The sequence below is a fragment of the Syngnathus floridae genome, chromosome 20 (assembly GCF_059516105.1).
Source record: "Syngnathus floridae isolate MCC-2025c chromosome 20, RoL_Sflo_1.0, whole genome shotgun sequence".
Classification (NCBI taxonomy): Eukaryota; Metazoa; Chordata; class Actinopteri; order Syngnathiformes; family Syngnathidae; genus Syngnathus; species Syngnathus floridae.
Window position 1 is genome coordinate 4,695,148 of NC_142432.1, and position 22,652 is coordinate 4,717,799.

At 38.2% G+C, this 22,652-nt stretch overlaps 1 protein-coding gene across 4 annotated transcripts in view; it reads left to right on the top strand.

The window, feature by feature from the left end:
* adarb2 (adenosine deaminase RNA specific B2 (inactive)) overlaps nt 1–22,652 on the top strand; it is a 184,964-nt gene that overhangs the window by 73,809 nt on the left and 88,503 nt on the right. For all 4 annotated transcript variants that reach the window (XM_088363947.1, XM_088363951.1, XM_088363948.1 and 1 more), the window contains one exon: nt 17,036–17,210. The gene's annotated coding sequence lies outside the window, so the exon portion shown is untranslated. The remainder of the gene's footprint in view (nt 1–17,035; nt 17,211–22,652) is intronic.

Below are 22,652 nucleotides of genomic sequence, written 5' to 3' on the forward strand. Positions count from 1 at the left end.
GCTGGGTCACCTACCCATTTCCTCATTGTCAAAACGCCTTCGCCTAACATTAGCTGGAGAGTACCAAGAGCACAGTGTCTGCTTGGTTTAATGTCCTACCCATCTTGAGCTGTGGGGATTATCAAGTGGACAGATCCAAGATGGCGTCTTTGTCCAGGTCTGTAGCACAGAGGTCTAATCAATTCATTGGAGGTTCTTCAACAAATAAAACTTTGCTGAGTTATGGCCACCCAACGTGAACACATGTGGTTAAGAAAAAGTGAGCACCCAGTTCGAGATGTTATGATTTCCAAACACTTTCCAAATTTCTGCCTCCCTGCTTCTTGGGTGAAATCGTCCTCCATGTGATGGCTTTTCCATTCCATGTCGCTTCAGCAGATCGAAACACGTGATTTCAAGGTTGAGTGAGCAGAGTTTCGACCTTGGTAACCAGGTGAAGAGAGCCTGTCTATATGCAGACTGACATTGTCGTTGGCAGACACTAGATATTTTGCTGACAGTGTTGCGGAATCATGAAACTCCATCGCTGCCAAGTCAGATTATTATTATTTTTTTATTTTTAATCCTAATTTTGATTTTTGTCACACAATCTTGAGAGGTTTTTTTTCTTACAAAAGTGTTCAATTTATTCGATGAGGTCTTGAGACTAAACACAGAGCCCTCCCAAAAAATCTGGAACTGTGTTTTGTTTTCTACCCTAAATGTAAATGTCCCAAGCACTTTGGTCAACCTTGTTATTTTTAAAAATACATTTTGATTGGATTTGATTGAATCATGAATAAAAATCTTAACGCTTATTTTCATCATTGCTTAGCATGAAAAGGCTTTTCTCATGTAGTTCTCCCACCATATAATTAGCATTAAAGTAATTCATCTGATACTATTCATATGCATGGCAACCCGTGGTTATGTCTGGAAATGTTCTTAAAACGATGTGATAAGGACTCAATTACCTCCAGCTGAACAAAACCGGACTTTTTTTTTTTTTTTTCCCATGACACCTGTCCTTATATATCTGATTATCTCCAATCATATATGCAAATCAATTTTGGATTTTTAATTCTGAGATTCATTGCTAGGTATGCAGGAGGATTTGGAATAATAATAAAAAAAATGATTTGAAAGAAATAATTGGAGGAAGTTTTAGGAAGGGAAAAAGGGATAAAACAGGCTGACCTGCTTGTTCATTGTGCCAAGCCATTGTTTTTTTCTCACAGTATGGATAGCCATCTGTCAACCTTACAGCGAGAGAGAGGCAATGATTTTTTGCTCGCTTGAGTGAACACAGAGCAAAGCAATATTTCACATGTTGGCGATGGAAAAAAAAAAAAAAGACCCATCTCAGGGGATTTTGCTTGCCGGAGTGATTCGGTGGTGGTGTTGAACATCAAGAATGATAGTAGCGCCTCTGATATGGGGCAGGAACTCCATCAAGTCAGGTTAACCAGGACTGCCAAACCCCCCCTTCAAATAAAGCAATGATCTTGCTTGATTAATGTTATTTTAAAAGTCCCCAAAAAAGAAAATACACAAAAGCTTTTAATTTTTTAGACTCTACTAAATTGAGTATAATATATCTTTTCAACTATTACCTTTAAGGTGTCCTTGATAGTTTTTAAAGGGGCTTATAAATCAAAAGCACAACTATTATTCAGCACGGATATTAATTTTTAGCACGTCTACCGGTATTCCTATTCTGTGTAATATTTCTATGAATTTTATGAAAGCAGAAAAATAAATGCAGTAAGTTGCTTCTTGAAAACATTAAATCGTTAAATAGCTACAAGGACATAATATCCGTTGATCATGTGACATCAGTGACACTGAATTTGGTTTTAGCGTGTTTAATAAACTGTCAATGGTCACAAGTCCTTCGAATTTTCTGTAAGTGGCCATTTATTATTCTTTATTATCTATTATTGATGTTCCCAGAACTTTGCATCCTCAGAGTGACCAGGCAGCCGCCCAAAACAATGCATCATTCCGCCTCGGCCGTTGGCTTTTCAACACTCGCGTTGTCATTTGTCACATGGCAACTTCTTTTCAAGGTCGCGGACCTCAATGAGGCTATAATTCAACTATCATGTAATTAAGTAGTCCAATGATCATTTGAAAGGAGTAATGGAGTATAGAAAATGCCGACATTAGAACTTAGATGTGTCAAGAAGGACACTTTGAAAATTGATGAGCCATTAGCTTAAGAGATACAAATAGATGAACAACTAAATCACTTTCCAAAAAATCACTGCGTAGTCTAAAATCAAGTATTAATTCATTCAGCATAAAAAAAACCTCAGTTACAAAAATGCTTTTACCTGATTAAATAATAAGTCCATAAATAAACTTGCTCTAAATTGCACAGTGTGTTTTTCTACACACATATGACACTATAGCTTTTGATTTATTTCTTATCTAAATTATGCATCTTATGCAAGAACAAGTCTAGATTTATTGGACATGGGCTAATGTTATTCATTAACCTTCGCAAATGTTTGATTGGAATTTGGCATTGCTTCCTTCAAAGGAATCTTTCATTGCCTTTGCTATTCATCTACTTCAAATAAGTCACTAAATGTTACTCTTCAAAAGTCCGGTTTGTGGAACCTCATTATATTTGAAGTAAACACACACACACAAAATGAATTGCATTTGAAAGGTGGACCAAAAATAAAAATGAAGTTCTTTCATTATGACAATTTACTGAGCTGTGTTTGAATATTTGAATCTTGATTAAAAACTTGCTTCCGGAGACATAATTGTGTCTTATCAGTTTAGGCTGATCTCTGACTAATTCTGTACTCTTCTGAGTAATTAATGAGCTGCAATTATGAGAGCAATTAAGAATCTCAATTAAAGTTTGGAAGATGTTAAGGCATTAAGAAAATCAATTAAATGAGTAAATTGTCTGGCAGATGAAAATCAGAGCTGTATAATATTCTATACGGTCTCAGCAATATTTTAGACTTGTGTGTTTTATTTTCATTATTTAATCTATGTGGATAGATGTGCCATTACTTATTATATTTTCCTTCAACAATTCATCCGGCAAGCCTAAAGGTTTCAGGTTTTCATATAGGTTGCTTTGGACACAATTATATATATATTTAGTCTGCCATTGATAAAATTATAACATCTCTTCTGACAATTCTATCAATTACGTTGTGTTCTTTAAACGGCGTCATTATGTATTGACTAAAGCTAAACCGTCTAAAGGCTTTGAAAATTTTCCCGAGCTTATTTGCCACGTTGATGTCACTGTTTTTATCGTTTTATTTTTTTGAGCACTAATTACATTTGTCATTGATAGCTGAAATTAGCCGTTAGAGCAGATAATGAGATGCTGATTGCAGTTTCGGAAAGATATTATAGCGCAAATATTTAGGATGATTTGATGTGATGCCACAAGTTTGTAATTACTCCAGGATGCCACATTTTGGCTATTATTGTTGTTGGAAACACAAAATTAGAAACACAGACTCTGATTCCACGCAAGAGATTCGAACCCAGAACCTCTCGACTATAAGACAGATGCAAGCAAGCACATGCTCAACGGTGCCTGACTCATCAGTAATCACTTGAAAAATGTTCTCATCCAGTCTCATATTGTAAAAACCGACATCCAGCTGAAATACTTTTGCCGAATGCGGAAAAAAAAAAACCTTCAGTCCACAATGTCGTGATTAGAGAAGGAAAGCCCACACAATAACCGACTGATTGTGGTTTGAAGTGTCATATTCAACAGGTTATTAAGCAAACACTGTCCTAAAATATACTGAATGTGGGAAAAATGGATCTATGATAGCAAATTTGCACATTATTAGGAACCTTTGTTCCGTTGCCCCTTTGGTTCAAATTTGCTTTGAACTTTCTGTTTATTTTGAAATTTTCAAATTATTCTTAAGAATAAAAAGAGAAAATAATTGCATGGAGTAGGGCTGCGGCGATTGAATATTTTGCTGTTCGGATAGCCTACTGAACTATAATTGAGTATTTGGGGAAAAAAATAATCGATTCATTCAGTGCCATTGACGGTTATAGATGTCAAAGATATTAACTGGGTTGGCAGCGAATGCAACTGGTTGTCATATTTAGAAAATTTACTTTTTTTTTTTTACTTACCGTATTTTCCGCACTATAAGGTGCACCGGATTATAAAGCGCACCAGCTTATAAAGCCCGCGGGCCGGATTTTAGACACGCCTGCTGTAGTGGCTCAGTATTGGTCCATATATAAGGCACACCTGATTATAAGGCACGCTGTTGGCTTTTGAGAAAATTGGAGGTTTTTAGGTGCGCCTTATAGTGCGGAAAATACGGTAAATTCATACTGCTTTGTAGCTTTATTTTGTTTCCATGAAAAATTTGTGAGTATAGTGAGTGGCGTTAGAATTAAAATTGCGATTTTGAAAAAATTGCTGTAGCCATGTTGACAAAATACTTCCTGTACCTCTGTCATAATCAGATGATGATTTCTTTCAACTGCTCTGCCCCTTTTATGTCTACGCCTGTCATTTTTTACGCTTTCTCTTTTCAAGACAGCATTGTTTCCAGCAATGTTCCATGTCTGTTTTGACGGACCTGTCCAACCGGAGTAGACACTAACAATAACTACAACAGAACTGCTTGTCAGTGCTCCGGAAAGACCCGGCCAAGACCCTTCGGACATATCTAGCCTACTTTTACAAGAGCAAAAAGTCTGTCTGTCATCATGTATTACAGTGAATGATGCCTTGTCGGGCTTTATGGTCAAAAAGTGTCGAGCTATTCAGGAAGCTTCTTTTTCTCCGACTTGCCTAACAAGGCCGACATTTGACTCACAGCCACGCAATCCATGCCCATTTATGTCATCCACCATCAATTTCTCTCAGCGATAAATACCCCAAACTGCCCCATAATGGAGTAATTTACACACATACCCTGCCGAAGCTATTGACAGCAGCCTGTCCGATGGCAAATGCCTGGCATTTAGCAAATCAATGACGTGAATGATGAGGAGCCTCTTGTTCCCTCTCCATTCTGTTCAATAACAAAAGAGGAAGTGCATTACGTACACGCATTGATGGGTTGTTAGATGCTGAAGTCGATGAGTTTGAAATGAAAAAGGCTCTTTTGGTGAAAATTGTTTTCTCTGATCATCTCTCACGTCACACTGGGTGATTAATGATGAATAGGCTAATGGAATAGGAGATGGCTTTTTTTTTTTTTTTTACAGTTTTTAACCGCAGCGTGTTTATGATGCTTACAGTCTATGCTAGCGGTTTCGACTTAACTAAGCTGCTGCAGTCCATAATTTCATCTCGAAAATGAGCAAGGGAGCGGATCTTCCTTATAGTAATTGAGTATTGATTTGAAAATAAACAGCGGCAAGGCTAGACTCCCTCCCCCCTCCCCCCCTCCCCACCCCACCAACTGACAGGCCCATCTTTTGGATGAAATCGACAATAAATGGGTCCCTGCTTTGAGATCAGGTTATAGATCAAGATGATACAGTCTCATGCGCCTTTCCTCCAATATATATTGGATTTTAGGTAACCCATTTACGACCTCGGCCATCAAAAACCAATAGTTTTGAGCGGGCTAAAGATAAGTTAGTGGCATGACTTTGCCACACACACAACTTTTGTCGGATGGAGGTGATGGGGGGGAAAGTTAGTATTCAAATGAGAAAGGGAGTGAATGCTAATGGTCCAGTTGCTCGGTGAATCAAGCTAATGTAGGAAGCTTAACATCGGTGTTGAGCCCAGACGTTAACCTCTGCATAATGGCTTTTGAACTAAGCTCACACTCTTGACGCTCCCCCTACTAATGACATCAAAATGTGATATTCATTTTCATTAGCCGACACTTCATTTTTGATTCCGGGAAACAGTGGAGCAGCGTCGGGGCAGCACGGCAGGGGGAGTAACACGATGCCGAATGACCTCTAGGTTTCTATCAAGCTGCCAAATAGATTAACTGGGAGACAAGAAGCTCAGTTCGGGGTGATGTCAAACTGCAGTTTCGTTCATTTACACCTGCCTCGTTAATGACTCTTGATTATCTTTCGCATGCGAGAGCTTCATTTGTTATCGGTCCATGTGACCTGCATTGGGAGCATTATGTATGAACTGTTATCTGTATTTATCTTGTCATTTCGATCGTCTTTTCCCACCGTGCGTCATTATTAATTTGACGTGCTGTGTCAAGCTCACTGTTAATCATATTCAAATGGATAGGGGAAGATAAAAATCAATTTCCAATTATCCTTGGGGTTTCTCATATCTATTCAGCCTCCGCAGAGTCGACTCGCGAGATCGGCTATGCATGAGTGATTGGATACAGAAAAACAGTAAATAATAATCTCATTTCAGTTCAAGGTGGAAAGTGTGGAAAGATGGATGTTAGCTGTCGATCATTTTTCTCCAAAATGTCATTTTCAGTTGTTGTGGGTACAGATGATCGTACCTGCGGTGGTCAATTATCATTACATTCAAGAACCTTTTTCTTTCTTGTAAACTTGGCCGAAGCTCCTTTTGAAGGAACAAAGTAGGGCTGAAAAGGAGGACCAAAGGATTCTACTACCCATGGAGGGTAATGGTGCGAGAGGCACTAAGAGGATACAAATAGCTTCACTTGAATAATGGGGTTGAAGGTTAGCATGGTTAGATTCATGTACGGACACGAATCCTTTGAAGCAGTGACACTGGAGAGCTCATAAAAAGTCCACAATAAAATACTGAGGCACCTTTATGAGCTAATAGCTTCTCTGGCTTCTGGAAGGTGAAAATATATACATAAATAGAAATCACGAATTTTACGAGGCCCTGTCACCGTGCGTACAAAACACTATAAAATAAATATTTGATCAAACATACCAACCAAACAAAAAAAGAAAATTGATTCAAAAAGCTTGATGGATTGGCTAAGTCGCTCTTAAAAAAGAAATTCTTAGTTTCAATAGAATCAAGCTGGTTAAATGTTTGTTTTTCCAGCGAGAAACAATAGGCGCTGTCCATGGTGCTGAAACCTGACGCATCAAGTTGTTTCCAGTGTCTCCTCCCAATGATAAAATATTTGCGCTGACTTTCACTGTTGATTTTGAGTTCCTGTGATAATTTAACATAAGATAAAAAAACAAAATAAGAAAATGAAAAGAAAGTCATCACTAACGTTATTAGGTCAGCCCCACAACACGTGCAAACAGTTACAGTCTAGTAAACATAAATATGTTTGTGACAACCTAAGCGAGGAGGAGTTACTTTGTCCTCTTGAGCCCGACCGGGCATAAATGATCCTTCCCACACATTTAATTTGTTATCTCCTCAGCAGGCTGCAGGCCTCAGGCTAGATGAAATGGGAAATTAATGACACAGAGGGGAGTGAGCTCATCGCTCGACCAGCCCACGGGCCTTCACGTAAATAGCTTTTAACACAGGGATCAATAATGTTAACTTGTGATTAAATAGATTATTACATTCAAAATTAGCCACCCCAGGGGCCAACACGTGTTTGTAGAAAGCCAGAGGAGAGCAGTTCCGCTTTCGTAGTCTTTAAAGGAGTGCTTTAAAGCTCCACTGTTACATACCTGCCTCGGGTCAGCTGACCACATTGACTAACTCGATGAACTTTGCCCTCAAGTGTCACAATAGTAATATAAATGGATTTTTATGTAAAATAAAATTGGAAGGAATCAGGTGATATGTTTAAATAAGTCCAAAGATCATGCGATTGACTTTCATTTGCATTTTTTTTGACAAATGATTTTAAAGTAAAACACGGGTCCATTAGTCTTAGACCAAATTAGTCATTTTCTGGTGGCTCCACTTATTCATCAAGCCCAGGAACACCCACAATTCATTTGTTTAGTGTGCACAAATATGTTTGTGCGCAATTTAGTGTATGAAAATATATTTTCTCATCAACTTCTACAGTTGTTTGCCAATACAGAATTTATATCTTATGTTTCACTCCTATTAAAGAAAGAACAGTTTAGTCCGTTAAAATAAAATACTCCAAAGCACTCGAATATGGCAGCACAACTTGTGTATCATCGTTGCAGAAAATAAAGAGGTGGTGTGGCATAATTGGAAGTTCTTCCTGGACGATAGCCGGTGTGCTGATAAGTCGAAGATAGACGTTTTACACTTGGCCGGAGCATATCGGTAATAGCTCCAGGAGCAGCGGTGTATTGACTCGAGTTGAGGACAAACCTTTCTGTTTGAATGCTTGTAGATGATGACGGGCCAATGTGGAAGGAGTGCATGTCTGCTCGCTACAGGGGGGACCACATGTCCCAATCACTGAAGCTGAGAGTCCAATCCCACTTATCAGCTGCTGACTGAGGATTGGCAAAAAAGTAGCACTGCATGTGCCATTTAAACCTCTTTTTTTCTTAAAGCGTGAAATATGAAGGCCCCTCGATATACCACCTGATAACCCTGGTTTCAGAAGTTTATGGGAAGCCCTTTGAGACAAACTATTTGGGTTCCATTTCATCCCAGATAATAATAATAAATAGAAAATATGTAGCTGCGACTATGTTGCTGAGTTTTCAAGTGCATATATTATTTTTTTCAGCTAAACTGCAAATATTAAAGTCAGCATTTCATCTCTGTCATCCTTAAGCACGCTGTCCAGAAGTGCAACCATTTGCACTTTTATATAAGCTTTATCCCCACCTAGTTATTCCAAGATCTGCTGCTAAATTTGTCCCTCATTCCTCTCTCTGCTTAAGCTTAAGCCGTCAGCTTGGTAATGCAAGCTTCAAGAGCACATCTCCTGCCGACTTCTTTATTTATATGTGTGTGTCTGCTCCTGGTTGAGGCACAGCATGAAGTGAGAAGGCTGAATTTTGCATTACCTCACCCACTGCTTAAATATTATTGGTTGCTTATCTGTAATACCCCCCCCCCCTCTCTGAATCTGACGTGAGGCAAGGTGAATCTGTCACAAAAACAGTTTGCATATACTTTGTCAAATGATGTCACAGTAAAGGTTAAAAATGAGTCCTTTAAAGTCACTTTAGCAATATTTAAATAAGACAAAAAAAATGATTCAACTCTTTAATCAAGTTGTCTTATCATGTCGATTGTGCTTATCACTATCTGTATTGCCGCTGATGAGCAAATTGGCATTCGGTGGGATCATTTTCAAGTGATTAAGGCGGGGGGCCAATGAGAACGTTGTTGATTCACAAGGCAGGTGTTCATATTACAATCAATGATTGAGAACTGATTAGTCCTCACATTTTGATTAAGAATTAAAAATGCAGGCAGGATCATATTTATATTGTACAATAATAGCAGTAAAATATTATTTATTGTCAGAAGATCGTGATTAGCTCATTAATTTATTTTTAAAAAAATACCTATAAACTAAACACTCTAAAAAAAAGCATCTGTACAAACTAGACTTTTTTTGATCTATTTATAGCAATTTGTGGAGTATTGATTAACATCTTACATTCCTGAAATATTAAAAATAAAAGCCTCTAAATTGTCAGTAAATGTTAGCATGAATGCTAGATAAAATTAAAACCATTTTTTTATGGCAACAGTGTGGCAAAAAAAAAAGAGAGTTTCTGTTTGGACTCTTTTATTGCCAAGAATGTCAGGCACTTGTGTTGAGAAGGTTGCACGTAATTATTCTGCACCAATCCGAAATAATGAAGTATGAAGGGTAATTGTTAAACAAGCGGCATCATGGGAATGCTTACAAGATTGTACCTGACACGTGTGATGTGTCTGAGGCCACGCGTTAGCACGGATGCACGGCCAAACACACCCGCACATGACACACACACATAACACTTGCAGATTAAACCCTATTAATTCAAACTCAAAGCCCAAGTGACATCTCCAGCAGAGTAATGAGAAATTTAGCAGGAATCTGAGGCTGATTATCAACTGCAAATTTGCTGTAATGCCAGTAATCAGAGGAGATGGTGCAGAGAGAGCGAGAGAGAGAGCGTTAAACATTAGTCGACACAAAGTGCAAAGCTTCATTTGAGAAAGAGAGAGATGAAGGGATGCGAGCCAGAGCACTAATTGCAACTTGTTTCCTGCCATCTTCTTTACATGACAAAACCATCAAGGTGCCCAAGGACCTTTCATTTCTATATGAGTGAAAGTCGTTTTCGTTTAATGGAATTCAAACGATCAATCCACCTTTTTTTCTTTAAATAAATATCCAACCATTTGTATTATTTTGTACACCCTTTCACCCATTTGCAAATAACTGCCCCCGATGTCACGGAGAGAGTCAGACGCTAACAAAAAAAAAAAAAAATGCTAATCTGCTCTTGATATTCTCGTCTGCCAAAGTGTCAGAGGGTTAATCGCAAAAATTAACTTATCATCTTCCTGGAAGAAGTAATTAAGCAGTGCAGGACAAACTCTTCACATAATTGAGGGTGAATAATGAGAAGCACACATTCTGGGGGGAGGGGTGGAAGACATTGATGGAACCTGCAAAGAGAAAACATGGTGCTACTAACTGCAGTAACGAGAGGAGGACAACGGACTAAAAATAAGCTAGAAAAATCACCAGTGTGTGACTAATATAGGCCATTGATGATTTATTTAATAAACATAAATATATGCATATTAAAAGTTATGTATTTACATTCATTCTAATTACCGCACGTTAGACAAGCAGCTAAAGGTTGAATGTCATCTTGATGAGACAAATTGAATTTTATAACGAGAGCAAGTCGTCGAGGGAACCTCGTTCTCTTGTTTCAGTGGCAAAACTGACGCTCATTTTTTTCTATTTAAAAATGGAACAGTCCATTTTTTTTGTCATTAGTTTGCTACATATTGAATGAAAGTTAATGCAACTAATAATTTATTTTGGGGTACATTGTATGCATTCGTTGAAAAATATTTTTTACTCCCAATATTTTCCTCCTGACAATTTATTTTATTTAATCTTAACCCAAATGAACTGCTTTTCATATTCTAAAATAGGTTAAAAAGGTTAATTCACTGCCAGCCTAGTAAAAATGACGTCTATAGTCATCAATGGCAGCTTATAAATAGTTTCCAAAGCCTTTTTTCGGGGGCAGGAAGTGTGTTTTATGCAGGAGCAAAGGTCGAGGAAGGGGTTAAGGAATGAGTGACAGATTGCCATTTGCCACTGTTTTGTTTTGTTGTTCTTAGCGCTGAAGCCAGTGTGTCCAAATCTGCTCCACACTCAACTCTATCTTGGTTTAATGAACACGATGTAAAACGAGAGGTATTATTAAAGTCATTATAGCACAATCAGAGAGCATTTTTCTTCAGTGCATTTTCTGCATGGCGAGCGCATGAATACAGCGAGTCAATACAGCGATGCAATCAGCTAAAGCGCCGGTGACAAATGCAGCGTGCCAAGCGGCGCTCACTGTTTAACACATGTAGCCTGCTTAGGCCTTGCTCAATTTATCGACTTCGGCAAGAAATCAACAGTGGCAAGCGGCTTAGCAGCTCTCTCGTTCTATAATAGACTCCATTCCTTTTATTCTTCACACTGCAGCAGGTGATGAATGGACATAATGTCTAGCAGCTTTTGAATTTGTAGTATGTTGATTCGTCCTCAGCCCACTTCTTACTTTTTCCCCTCATTTCCTCACTTCACCTTTGAAGAGGGAACTCAGTTTTTTTTTCAAACTATATCTGCTATGTAAAGTATTGCATAGTCGTGATATTGAAAAAAAAAATCTCATCTGTATTCTTTTTTTTTAAATGGTGCTTTAAATCTATTGTAAGCATAATTTCCTGTGAAGCTGCAGGGTCGTCATGGAAATATTTTACTATGGTTGTAAATAAATATTTCAGGTCCAGAAGCGTCATATCTGAAATATATCACTCCACACGCAAAGACGGGACGCTCCCTTAAGGAAGATAATTCACCAACTGACCGATGAGCTAAAAAAAAAAAAAAAGGTTGCACTGGTTAAGGTTTATGTATTGTTATTTATTGTTTTGGGAATTAAATATGTCATTTTGATAGAGTGGCTGTCAAATTATGATTACCGTATTTTCCACATTATAAGGCGCATCTAAAAAACTCAAATTTTCTCAAAAGCCAACAGTGCGCCTTATAATCAGGTTCGCCTTATATATGGACCAATATTGAGCCACTACAGCAGGTGTTTCCAAAGTCCGGCCCGCGGGCCAAATGTATATATCTTATATATGGACAAAGTTTTAAATTGGGCCATTCATTGAAGGTGCGCCTTATAATCCGGTGCGCCTTATAGTGCGGAAAATGCGGTAGTCAAGTGGAAAAGAATTAGAGATGTTAGAAAAGACAAACTGGACAAACGATTAGGTACACCTACACAAACATTGGTGAGTTGTTTTATCTTCTAAGATGGATGAATGTGGATTTAATTGACATTTCCATTTATCGATTCAGTGACATTTTGCAAAAAGGGGACACAAAGCAAATCTCTACTCGCTGTTATCAAGTAACAAGTGACAAACGGTGACTAATGAATACAAATGGAAGCAACTGGTGAATTAAGTAATTTGCCTTGATGCACTTTGAGAGATCCAACGCTGCTTTGCCACCACATTAGTGTCAACGTGATGCTCAAAGGTGAGAGTCTTCATGTCAACAGTGTGGAGGGGATGAAGTGACTGGAGGACAACAGAAAGTCAATATCCATGTTGAGCAGAAAATGAACACGCCGCTTAATCCTATGTCCACATCCACCGTCCACTCAATCACATTGCTTCACCTGATCTGCGGTTCAATTGAACTTCCAAACGGCAGACGGTGTGTAATTATCGCCGTGTGTGTGTGCGAGAATCTGAAACTATAGATTAAGCCGTGCAAAAGTCTCACTGCAGTTGTCAAGGAAACCGTGACAACGTGTAAGATGAGCATCTCTTCACTACCCTGACAAATGCGATTAAACAGAGCTGTTTACGAGAAGTCGGAATATCCAGGAATATGCAAATTCAAAAAAAGATTCGGTTTTTAATGTGAGCTGGGCGATTTGATTTCAGGTCATTATTTATTATTTTCTCTGATAATGGGATGCAGGTTTTTTTTTTTTGCATTCGTTTTTTGCAGCACTAAAAAAACAAAAATAATAAAAATATAAAATATATAAAAATATATAAATAAATACATAAATAAATACTTTAACAAGTACATTTTTGCAGCGCTAAAAACCCAAAATAATAAATAAATAAATAAATAAATAAATAAATAAATAAATAAATAAATATAAATAAATAAATAAATAAATGTCTTCCCTGGATGGTGTGAACACACCTCAGGGGTTGCCCTCCCATCCTGTGTTTTCGTCCCATTCTCCCACTCAGCGGGTCGCCGACCTGTGGGCTGCCGGCCTCGGCTGGTTAATTATCTCTTGTGTGAGCCGCGATCACATCCCCTGGGGTCGGTCAGCATAACTTGAACATGCTCTCGCAACATGCCGGTGTGTCCGACTGCCGGGCTAATAACGATTCATGCAGCTGCCAATCTGGATGAGCTGTGCCGTCAATATTCTTGTCTGAAGAACATCAATTAGGAGACAGGGATCTAAGCATTAAGACATTGGACAAATATCATTCGCTGGAATGAAATGGCAAGGGAGCATCATGGAGGCGAGATGTTTAATCCTGGTGTGAAAAAACTGCCTATGTTTGCTTGCATGGCATTTTATGGGAAACTTGAGATATTGATGAGACAACTAATGTCATTTTATCATCAAATTCTCATTTAAATCCTCATTTTTGGAATGTAGCAAGCTAGGAACCGGATTAGCCAGGTAAATAAAAGCAAAAGTCAGAAATAGCCGCTGCTGGAATTGATGACACCGAGTCAGTGCGTATCTTAATCATGCTGAACAGCGGGATGTGCCTCGGAGCCCCGCTATGTTAATGACATCATCAGTGGGAACAAGGAATGCGACAGAAGGGGCTGGCTGAGAACCCCAGGCACTATACCGTGGGCCGGGGTTATTATTTGCAATTACCCTGATTACTGAGCCCTTCATTTGAAAGACTAAGGTGAAACTCATTTGTTCCTGGTATTTTTACTAATCACTTGCATTAGGTTTGGATTTCATCTATTTTAGAAGGATAACTTTCCAGAAAGGACTTTTACTGTATTGGATGAGCGTGACTTTCTCTGTCCTTCTTAGGCGGCTAATATTTTTAGTGGAACACAGCCAGTTTTTTTTTTTTTTTAAATTAGAAGCATTGACCCAGTTATGCCATATGTGAAAGTCATATACCAAAATAGTTTTTGCTAATACTCCATGCTTGCTCCGACAAATATTCCTGCCTGGGTATGCTACATTGAGTGATCAATCATATCACCTCCATACGATTTATTAAGTGCTGAACAAATTGTCCAAACGACTGTTCCCCGAGAAAGGGAATGAAAATGCAAGCAAGGTAGCAAATGACTTTACTCTTTTTTTTTTCTCAACATACTGAAATTGCTGGTGGCAATGCAAACTGCATATATTAAAAAATATTAAATGTCTTTTGTAAAGAGATCCTGATCTGATAACACCATTAAATAGATATTTGAATCTAAGATATGTTTGAATTAGATAATTCAACATTATTTTTAACATTTCTGACCAATTGACAGAAAAAGATAGTCCGCTCATCACTACTTTCTTTCTTATAGATCCATCATGTGAGAAAAAAAAACATCACAAGCCTCTTTTGATATAAATACCAGCCTCGCTACGATGATACGACCCGGTCATGAACTTCTCGGTATCTTCGGCCCGCAGATGGCAACATGTTTGAAATCTTACAGCAGGATTTCCTCTGTACCTTCTGAGATGCTGACAATTTCAAACCTTACCTTTTTATCTCCCCATTTAAAATTCATCAAGCGTAGCTCAATGATTACTTTACAAATGCTGCCTTCAACCTCCTGTCGCCTTATTACCATGAAACTGTATTGAGCTGCTGCCTTCTCTTTTGTGTTACTGTAATTAAATTCTTAATTTTTGGTTGGTGAGGAATACAGATATGACAGCTCTGACCTGGACGTACATTGTTGTGGGAGGAGGAGAGGCAATAATAACCAGACAGTCCAGTTAGCATACAGTAGACAGGTGGATTTTTTTTTTTTGTCGCCATGTTTTACGGTACTTTTCTTTTTAGGCAATCTCCCGTGACTTCGAAATTGCTATTGCATTGTTCAACAGTTCATTTCCTCCGTCTTTGGTCCAGTATGTATCCTTGGATTTAAACTGGTCCTATTCAAACAGAACAGCAAGCAGGCACCATCGGTAAATCCCTCATAACCTTGTCAAGGTGAGCTTTAAAGATAACAAGATTTTGTTGCGATAGTCACAACTTAGATAAGAAATACACATTTTATAATCAAATATTGATTTTTTTTTTTTTTAACTGTCTTGTTTTCAACAAATTGACTGGCTGGACTGACAAAACTATATTTTAAAGAGCATGCAGTTTTAATAGATAGAAATAATAAGAATTATAGAAAAAAATAAAACAAAGTACTAATATTGTTTTTCTTTTTTTGCAAATTAAATTACTGCAATGTGGCAGACAGTTTTGTGGTGTACTCACAAAATCAATTTGGTGTTAAAACTGTGAAATGCATATTGATTAAGAAGACATTAGTTTAATGTCAAACTGTGTTTGGTAAAGGTCATGTGGGAGATATGAGCAAATTCATTGGATGGTGTTCAATGGATTTTCCATGATCACTTTCATAAGCGTCATAATTATTGAATGTCTCTTACTTCAGTCTTTGAAAAAATAAATACTGTAATATATTTTGGCATTTTCATATAAATGAATAAAAATGGCTCTGTATTGCTGGATCAATAATTCACTCCTTCAACCTGTAAGTCAGTGTTGCCGTTTGCAACACTAACAGCCAAATGTAATTATAAGTGTTGCTTGAATAAATATAGTTTGGAAAGAGATTTTTTGTAAGGTCACCTTACTGAATGACAAATTCTCAGTAATAGGTTCTTCTAGTGTATGTAAGGAAATGTTTTTTTTCTGATGAAGCCAAGGTTGAAACAAACACATTGCAAAGTGTATTTTTTCTTTAGGAGTCAGGTATGCAGAAAAAAGTTTTTATCATGACCATGAACACCAGGGATGAAGCTTGACGCCACTAAAGGCTCTTCTATTTTCAAAATGTGGCAGAAATGCAATAAAAGCTTTTTTACACATGGAGGCACTTCTTCATACCCCGAGTTGTGTTTATCATGCCTCTGGGAGATGTCAGCATTTGTGCGTGACAGGTTTCAGGGTTTAACAAAAAACGGTTTATCTCCTTGGTGAGCGTTTGTGGGCGGGGCCTCCTGTGTCATACCTGTTGGTCACCTTTTGCGGGTCATTGACGGCACGTTCGGAAATACGCTTCACCCCTGATATTTCCTGAATTGTCTAAGTGCATTTCTGAACGTGCCCGAAGATGCAAGAAAGGTGTGGAATTATTTTTCTCCTACGTGTTGCTATAGCATTTAGTTGAGCTTCTCCTTCTATCTATTTTCATCTGGCAGTAAAGTTTTGTGCCGTGCATGTTTTGTGGGTCTGAGTCTGTTTTTCGTTTCTCTCACCTGTCTGTTCTTCAAAAATTAAAAATCACGGAAAATCATGCAAAAAAATCATTCAAAAATCATGCAAACTACTAAATAATCCAAGTCTCCTGTGAAAAGTTATAGTTTGACACTGATGAGGAAACACCACACCAAAATGTGATCTCATAAAAATGTAGTTTCATTAAATCTCTGCAAACATTTTCAATTTGAAGTTCTCACTTCCACACCATTCCAAGTAAATCATATTGTCCCATCAATGGAGAACTATTTTTAAAACAGGGGGCTACTCATGGGAACCCATTTACACTTTAGCTATATTAATTTCATAGTATAACTAGAGTTGCAGTATCATAACAAATTCCTCAGTATCTTGACACATTCTATCATGTTTGTGTATGCACTGATAACATGTCCATGACAGCTGTTGGTGAAAAATATACATTGAGGCACATAAACACTCATTCCTACCTCTCGCTTCCATTGCTAAGATTGATTTACCTGTGTGTCCCAGGTCTGCCGTTATCATTGGCCTCTCAGACAGGCCCGCCATGATAGCTCAGGGAAAGTGGGACACGGGTGGCAGCGAGAACCTAAAGGGGAAGAGCTTCTTATCACCGATGGAGAGATCAATCATTCTTTTGCTGAGAGGAGAAGAAGGATGGAAGAAGGCCTATTTCCTGCCTAGGGTAAGCAGTTTTTTGCACTGTAAGGGGGGAATAATCAATTTGTTTATCATGCTGTTTCTGCTGGGCTATTGTGATATTCCACACCTTGGTTGTAGTTACAAGAAACAATAAGAATGAAATGTTGGTAGAGGTTGTTGAAATTTTGGAGTTGAGCTCAGGGCAGGATTTGTCTCGTGTCTGTAAAAAAAAAAAAAGGAGCCAAGGTAGTCGTAGTATCTGATTAGGATGCCTCCCGTCTGTCTGCGAGTGTTCAACGATTAGGGCAGAGCGAGAACATGCTGGAGGGATTATACAGCTCAGAGGGCCCGAGAATGCTTCGGGCTTTCCTTGGAGAGCTGGAGTGCAATATAAGGGAAGAGGATGTCTGGATTATTTTCATCAGTCTTGCCTTCCGGACGTGTTTTTGATGACTTGCCCGCAAAATGCTTTAATAGATGTTAAAGATGTTAAAAATAATACAGATGTTTAATTATTTATGTGAGAATGGTGTGTTTCAATTCTTCAGCTAATTATATTTATTGTAGGCATAGAATATCGTTTACAAAGTAGTTTGTTCCTGCCGATTTCTTAAATAAGATCATCGTCTTATTTTTTTTTTTCTCGACTGTCTGCGCCACCTAACTGTTTATGTCGTCGACAAACATTAGTTTGCTGCTAGAGTCGGGAGCCAAATGTGGAAGGACACATCACCCGAGGGTGATTTGTTTAACTTTGAAAGGTTCTTTGGTTTGTGTTCCACTTGCTGGGAGCCAAACAGCCGTGGATCATCTAGTGTGTTTTTCCCAAGTGTGTTACCAGCCTGGGTGATAGACGTTGGGTACAGCGAAAAAAAAAAAATTAATCCCAGCGGAGGCTAGATGACAGTCCTCATTTACACTGCGCTCTTCTTATTAACAGATTAGATGTTTTTTTAAGATAATGATTCTGTTCAACTCTCTCAGGAGTTCCATGTTGTTCCCTTCCCAATACAAAATAAGAGTGTGATTTATCTTATGAATCACATTAGTGCGCAATTAATTCTCTGAAGAGAAGCTCCGTGTAGATTCCACAAAAGGAGTAGTAAGAAGGAAAACAAAAAAAATGAGGATGCCCGGTATTGTCCGTCTGTTCTGCTGGATTTTACTTTCCCCTGCAGGGGTTATTGCTAAGGAGTGAACGGATGCCGTCAGTCCTCATCCATCCCTCCTAATCCCACCTAAGCACCTAACCAAAGAGATGGGATGGAGAACACCTTAGTCTGTGGTAGTTCAAAGCCATTTCAGAAATAAATAAGAAGTCCTAAGGAAGGGAAGGGCTGATGTAACAAGTGGTGATAGATTAACGTTAGATCCTTGACAAGGCTTTTAGAGTAGACCAGACTTCTCGACAAGAGAAGACTGCACATTGTTTGAAAACTTCAAATGCTGAGAGGGGTTCTCCAAAAGGCAGCTTTTTCCAAAAATCAGATGTCCAGTGGGTATGTGGAGAGCTGATAAAACATCCAGGAAGTTTGGTTCTTAACCTCGACTGTCCACATGCAACTTTGGTGTCTTTTGTTCCCGGCATCAAAGACTTCTCAAAAAAGATTTGGTAAAAAGCTGGATATTAGTCAACATGAAACAAGAAGGTATATCCAGACAGCATCATCATCATCTGAGCTACCCCTTGAACTCAGAATGTGTCATTATGACATGATGATGACGCTATTTTGTTGACCCTCAAAAAATGCGGGACACACCTGAAACCATAAAAATGCATTTTTTGTTTGCTTTGATTTCCTTTCTCTGGAATTTGAGGAGATCCAATGATGGAAAACATTGATAAATTTACAATTAGTGAACAGATTGGAACCTCAGCTGTCAGAAAAGAAGGTCGTCTTAAGTGTGGTCAGTGAGAACAGAGACGAGACTCATTAAATGAGATCCTCCTCTCTCGTAACCTGGACTTTTTCAGCTCCACTATCTCTTTGAAGAGGTGGACTTGATCTCAGGCCAAGAACTACTTGGTTATACTGTTAATGAGTGGGAATGAAACTTTAAAGTTCACACAGGTGAACAGAAAAGAGATGCCGATTAAATACGATGACGGAATTGGTGATTCCGTGGACCAGCCAGGCAATCGTGCGTCAATCAATTATATTATATGTGGAATGCATTTACAAACTAGCATGCTAGCAACAAAGAAAAATATAAAAATAGATTTGTAACAGCGCTTTTTCACGGACATTAACTTTTACATCAGGTTTTACGACTATGATTCCCGCGCCCGCCGCCTACGCACGCTCACGTCGAGCAATAACCCATATTTACTTTTTTTTTTTCTCCGTTTCATTTTTGTTCATGAGAGAAAGCTTCAGGGCGCTCTTTGTCTCCTCTCCCTCCCGAAAGAAGACAAATGCAGACTTACCTGCACTGTTTGTACAAGGACTCACAGAGGGAGTGTGTGGGTAAAACAAAAGCAAAAAAAAAAAGAGAAAAGTTTTATTGCTTTACAGAGATCAAGCCTACAACATGCCGTCTTCCATATAGAGATCATACAAACTGGGATAAAAAAGTAGTGTCAACAAAAAAAACACACATTGGAGTGATATTGGAAGACTGAGACTACCAAGATGAAGGTTAAAGTCTGAAATTGTTGAAATATAAAAATGAAAACGATTCACAATAGAAATGCGCTACTAGATCAGAGGTAGATGTTGCAAGACAAGTATTTCCTCGCCGTCTTACAAAACCTGCTTGGCTTAAATGTCTAACAAGGACCAAACTAGCCTGCGCAGCGTTGCTTTTTGATTAAACCTAAGTGAGCACACAGTGTAATCCGTGAATCCGTTTTAGTCTCGCTGGGATTTAAGTGAGAATGTTTTTTTTTTTCCCAGCAGTCAGGTTTGTAGCTTTTTCCACTCGTTTCCTGTTGAAGATTTCATTCCTTGTTATTTTTACTTTTTCCCTAATATATATTCGTTTAATGAACCACAGTTAAGTCAGAAACTCATGTCGGCATAGCAACATTCTATTTGGCATCATGAGCTACTAATAAAACAACAAGGCCATATTTACAAGTGGTGCTTGACCCTTGTCAACTCTTTTCTCCGGAAAAAAATGTCACCAGGGCAATACACTGTCACTCCCTGCAGATATGTCGGACTAATTACTCTGACGATGAACAGTGTCTATGGAGAGTTCAACGATAAGAAGTAAAGTGTGATTTATGATGTCGTACAGAGCAGGTGTCAATAAGTGTGTGTTGAAGTTTTAAATATGCACATGGAATGAAGAAAGTTAACTCCTTGACTTGATTGGAGCCATTTAGCAATGTGCTGAGTGAGTCGTGATTAATTAGAACGGCAAGGGATGCATTTCCCTGACAAAATTAACAACATGAGCTGCTCATGATCCGTCATGTCTGTCAGACCAAGAACTGAACCAACGTCCGCTAAAGAACAAGTCAACAGCGAGAGATTTGCTTCAGTGAACGTGAGACAAGTCGGATTTAATTGGCTTGTACTTGAATGTAGGATATTTCCTTGGGTCATAGATAGACATTATTTATTTATATGTTTAATGCTACTTTAGTTGTCATTCTAAATCAATTTTATGAATATTATTGCTAATTTTATGGCATTTAATTTTAGTTGCAGATTCACAGTAATCTGGATCTGTAAGTAAGGAAATAACAAAAAAAAAAGTAGGTACGGATATTTTCCCGGAGAGTCTTATCGTTTTAATGAGGAACCATTTTATTCTCCACTAAATTGTAGCTTTATAGACTTGCAGGAAAAAAAAAAATCTAGATGAATAATTGAAACTCGTGATGAATCCACTGCCAAAAAAGATCTGCTGAGATATAATGTCTCCGAAGGGTAATGTTAGCCCTCGAGAAAGACGAATGTGAAGGTTTGTCACATGATTTTCCAAAGGAAATCTCATCTCTCGAGAGTCGTAAATCTTACTGGCAGGTGGAGAAGTACAATGAGTTCATCATAAGGAGACTAGAAGACATTTACAGTTCAGCTGTCCATTATCCAAAGACGCTACAGGACATGTAAACCACGTGCATATCCCTTCATGAAATTCCAATATGGTCCAGTGTATAATCCTCCTTGCTCGTCTTTCAAGCTACTTTGAGGATGAGCTTACTGGCTTTTGCTGTGAGTTAAAGACTCCCATGCTGTCACTCCAACATATAGCTTATAACTTCTTCAACGTTTTGAGTGTTTGAGAGATTAAAGCATTAAGCATTGAAAAATGAGAGAATAAGAAGGACCATGACAGGCAGAAGGTGCATTTTAGTTTTCCTGATAAATACAGATTGTGCTACGGGCATCAGTGTATTGCTTTACGCCATAGGTGGCAAACTCAAGGCCCGGGGGCCAGATACGGCCGGCCAAATCATTTTATGTGGCCCGTGAAGACAAATTGTGCATTAAATCTGTGTGTCAGTACTAGAATTTCAAATTTACTTTTAATAATATCTTTCTTTAAGAATATTTGACCAGATTTTACTCGTCTGATTTGAAAACGAGTTATTTGTCAGTTTGTTTTGTAGCTTTTACTGTATATGATATGATTTGCTCATACATTTATTTGGGTTGACAGTCATAATGGCCCTCCGAAAGAAGCTATGACTACAATGCGGCCCGTGAAAAAAATGAAATTGACACCCCTGCTTTACACCATTAAAAAAAAAAAAGCAGCTACAATCAATTTCACAATTAGCTAGCTCAGTGTTTTAATTAAAAAAAAAAAAAAAAAAAGCCGCCTTTGAAGAAATCAATTCCAACTAAAGAGGCAAAACAGAATTCCTTTGACAGTTTACCATCCCTTGGCTCTGTCAATTCAAAGACATGTTGCTTCTGGGTCTTTATAATTCTGTCACTGCTTTTTTTTTTTTATTTGATGACAAGAAAAACTGTTCTGAAACATGTATATTCAATGAGGGCAGTTGTAACCGGATTAGTCGAACAACTTTTTTATTATACTGAAACTTCCCTTGGTCAATCTTAGATTAACCTCTTCACCTAAACGTGTAGTTTGATGAGGAGATTCGGTCTTAAATGGTCTGATGGGATGAAGGTAAAGCAGTCCACAGCGTGGAGCACATGTCAAAGTGATATTGAGCTTTACCACAGCTCATAATACCACCATCTACTGTTCACATGAAGGATTTCTTTTTCATAAAATCCAATCTCGGGAGGAGTGTATCAGCATGTTGTTCACCTTGATGTAAATTGAATGATGGGTCATGATGATGATGATAATATTATGGTTCATTAGTTTTATACTGCCTCAGTGCAACTGTAATGTAAACACTGATATCACCCGAGGCACCGGATATAAATCTGAGCCAAAGATGTCCACCATTTTTGGATTAGGATTCACCTCAAGATACACAGTATATACAGTATTTTTGTATAATGGCCAACTGTATTATTATTATTATTATTATTATCATTATCATTATCAT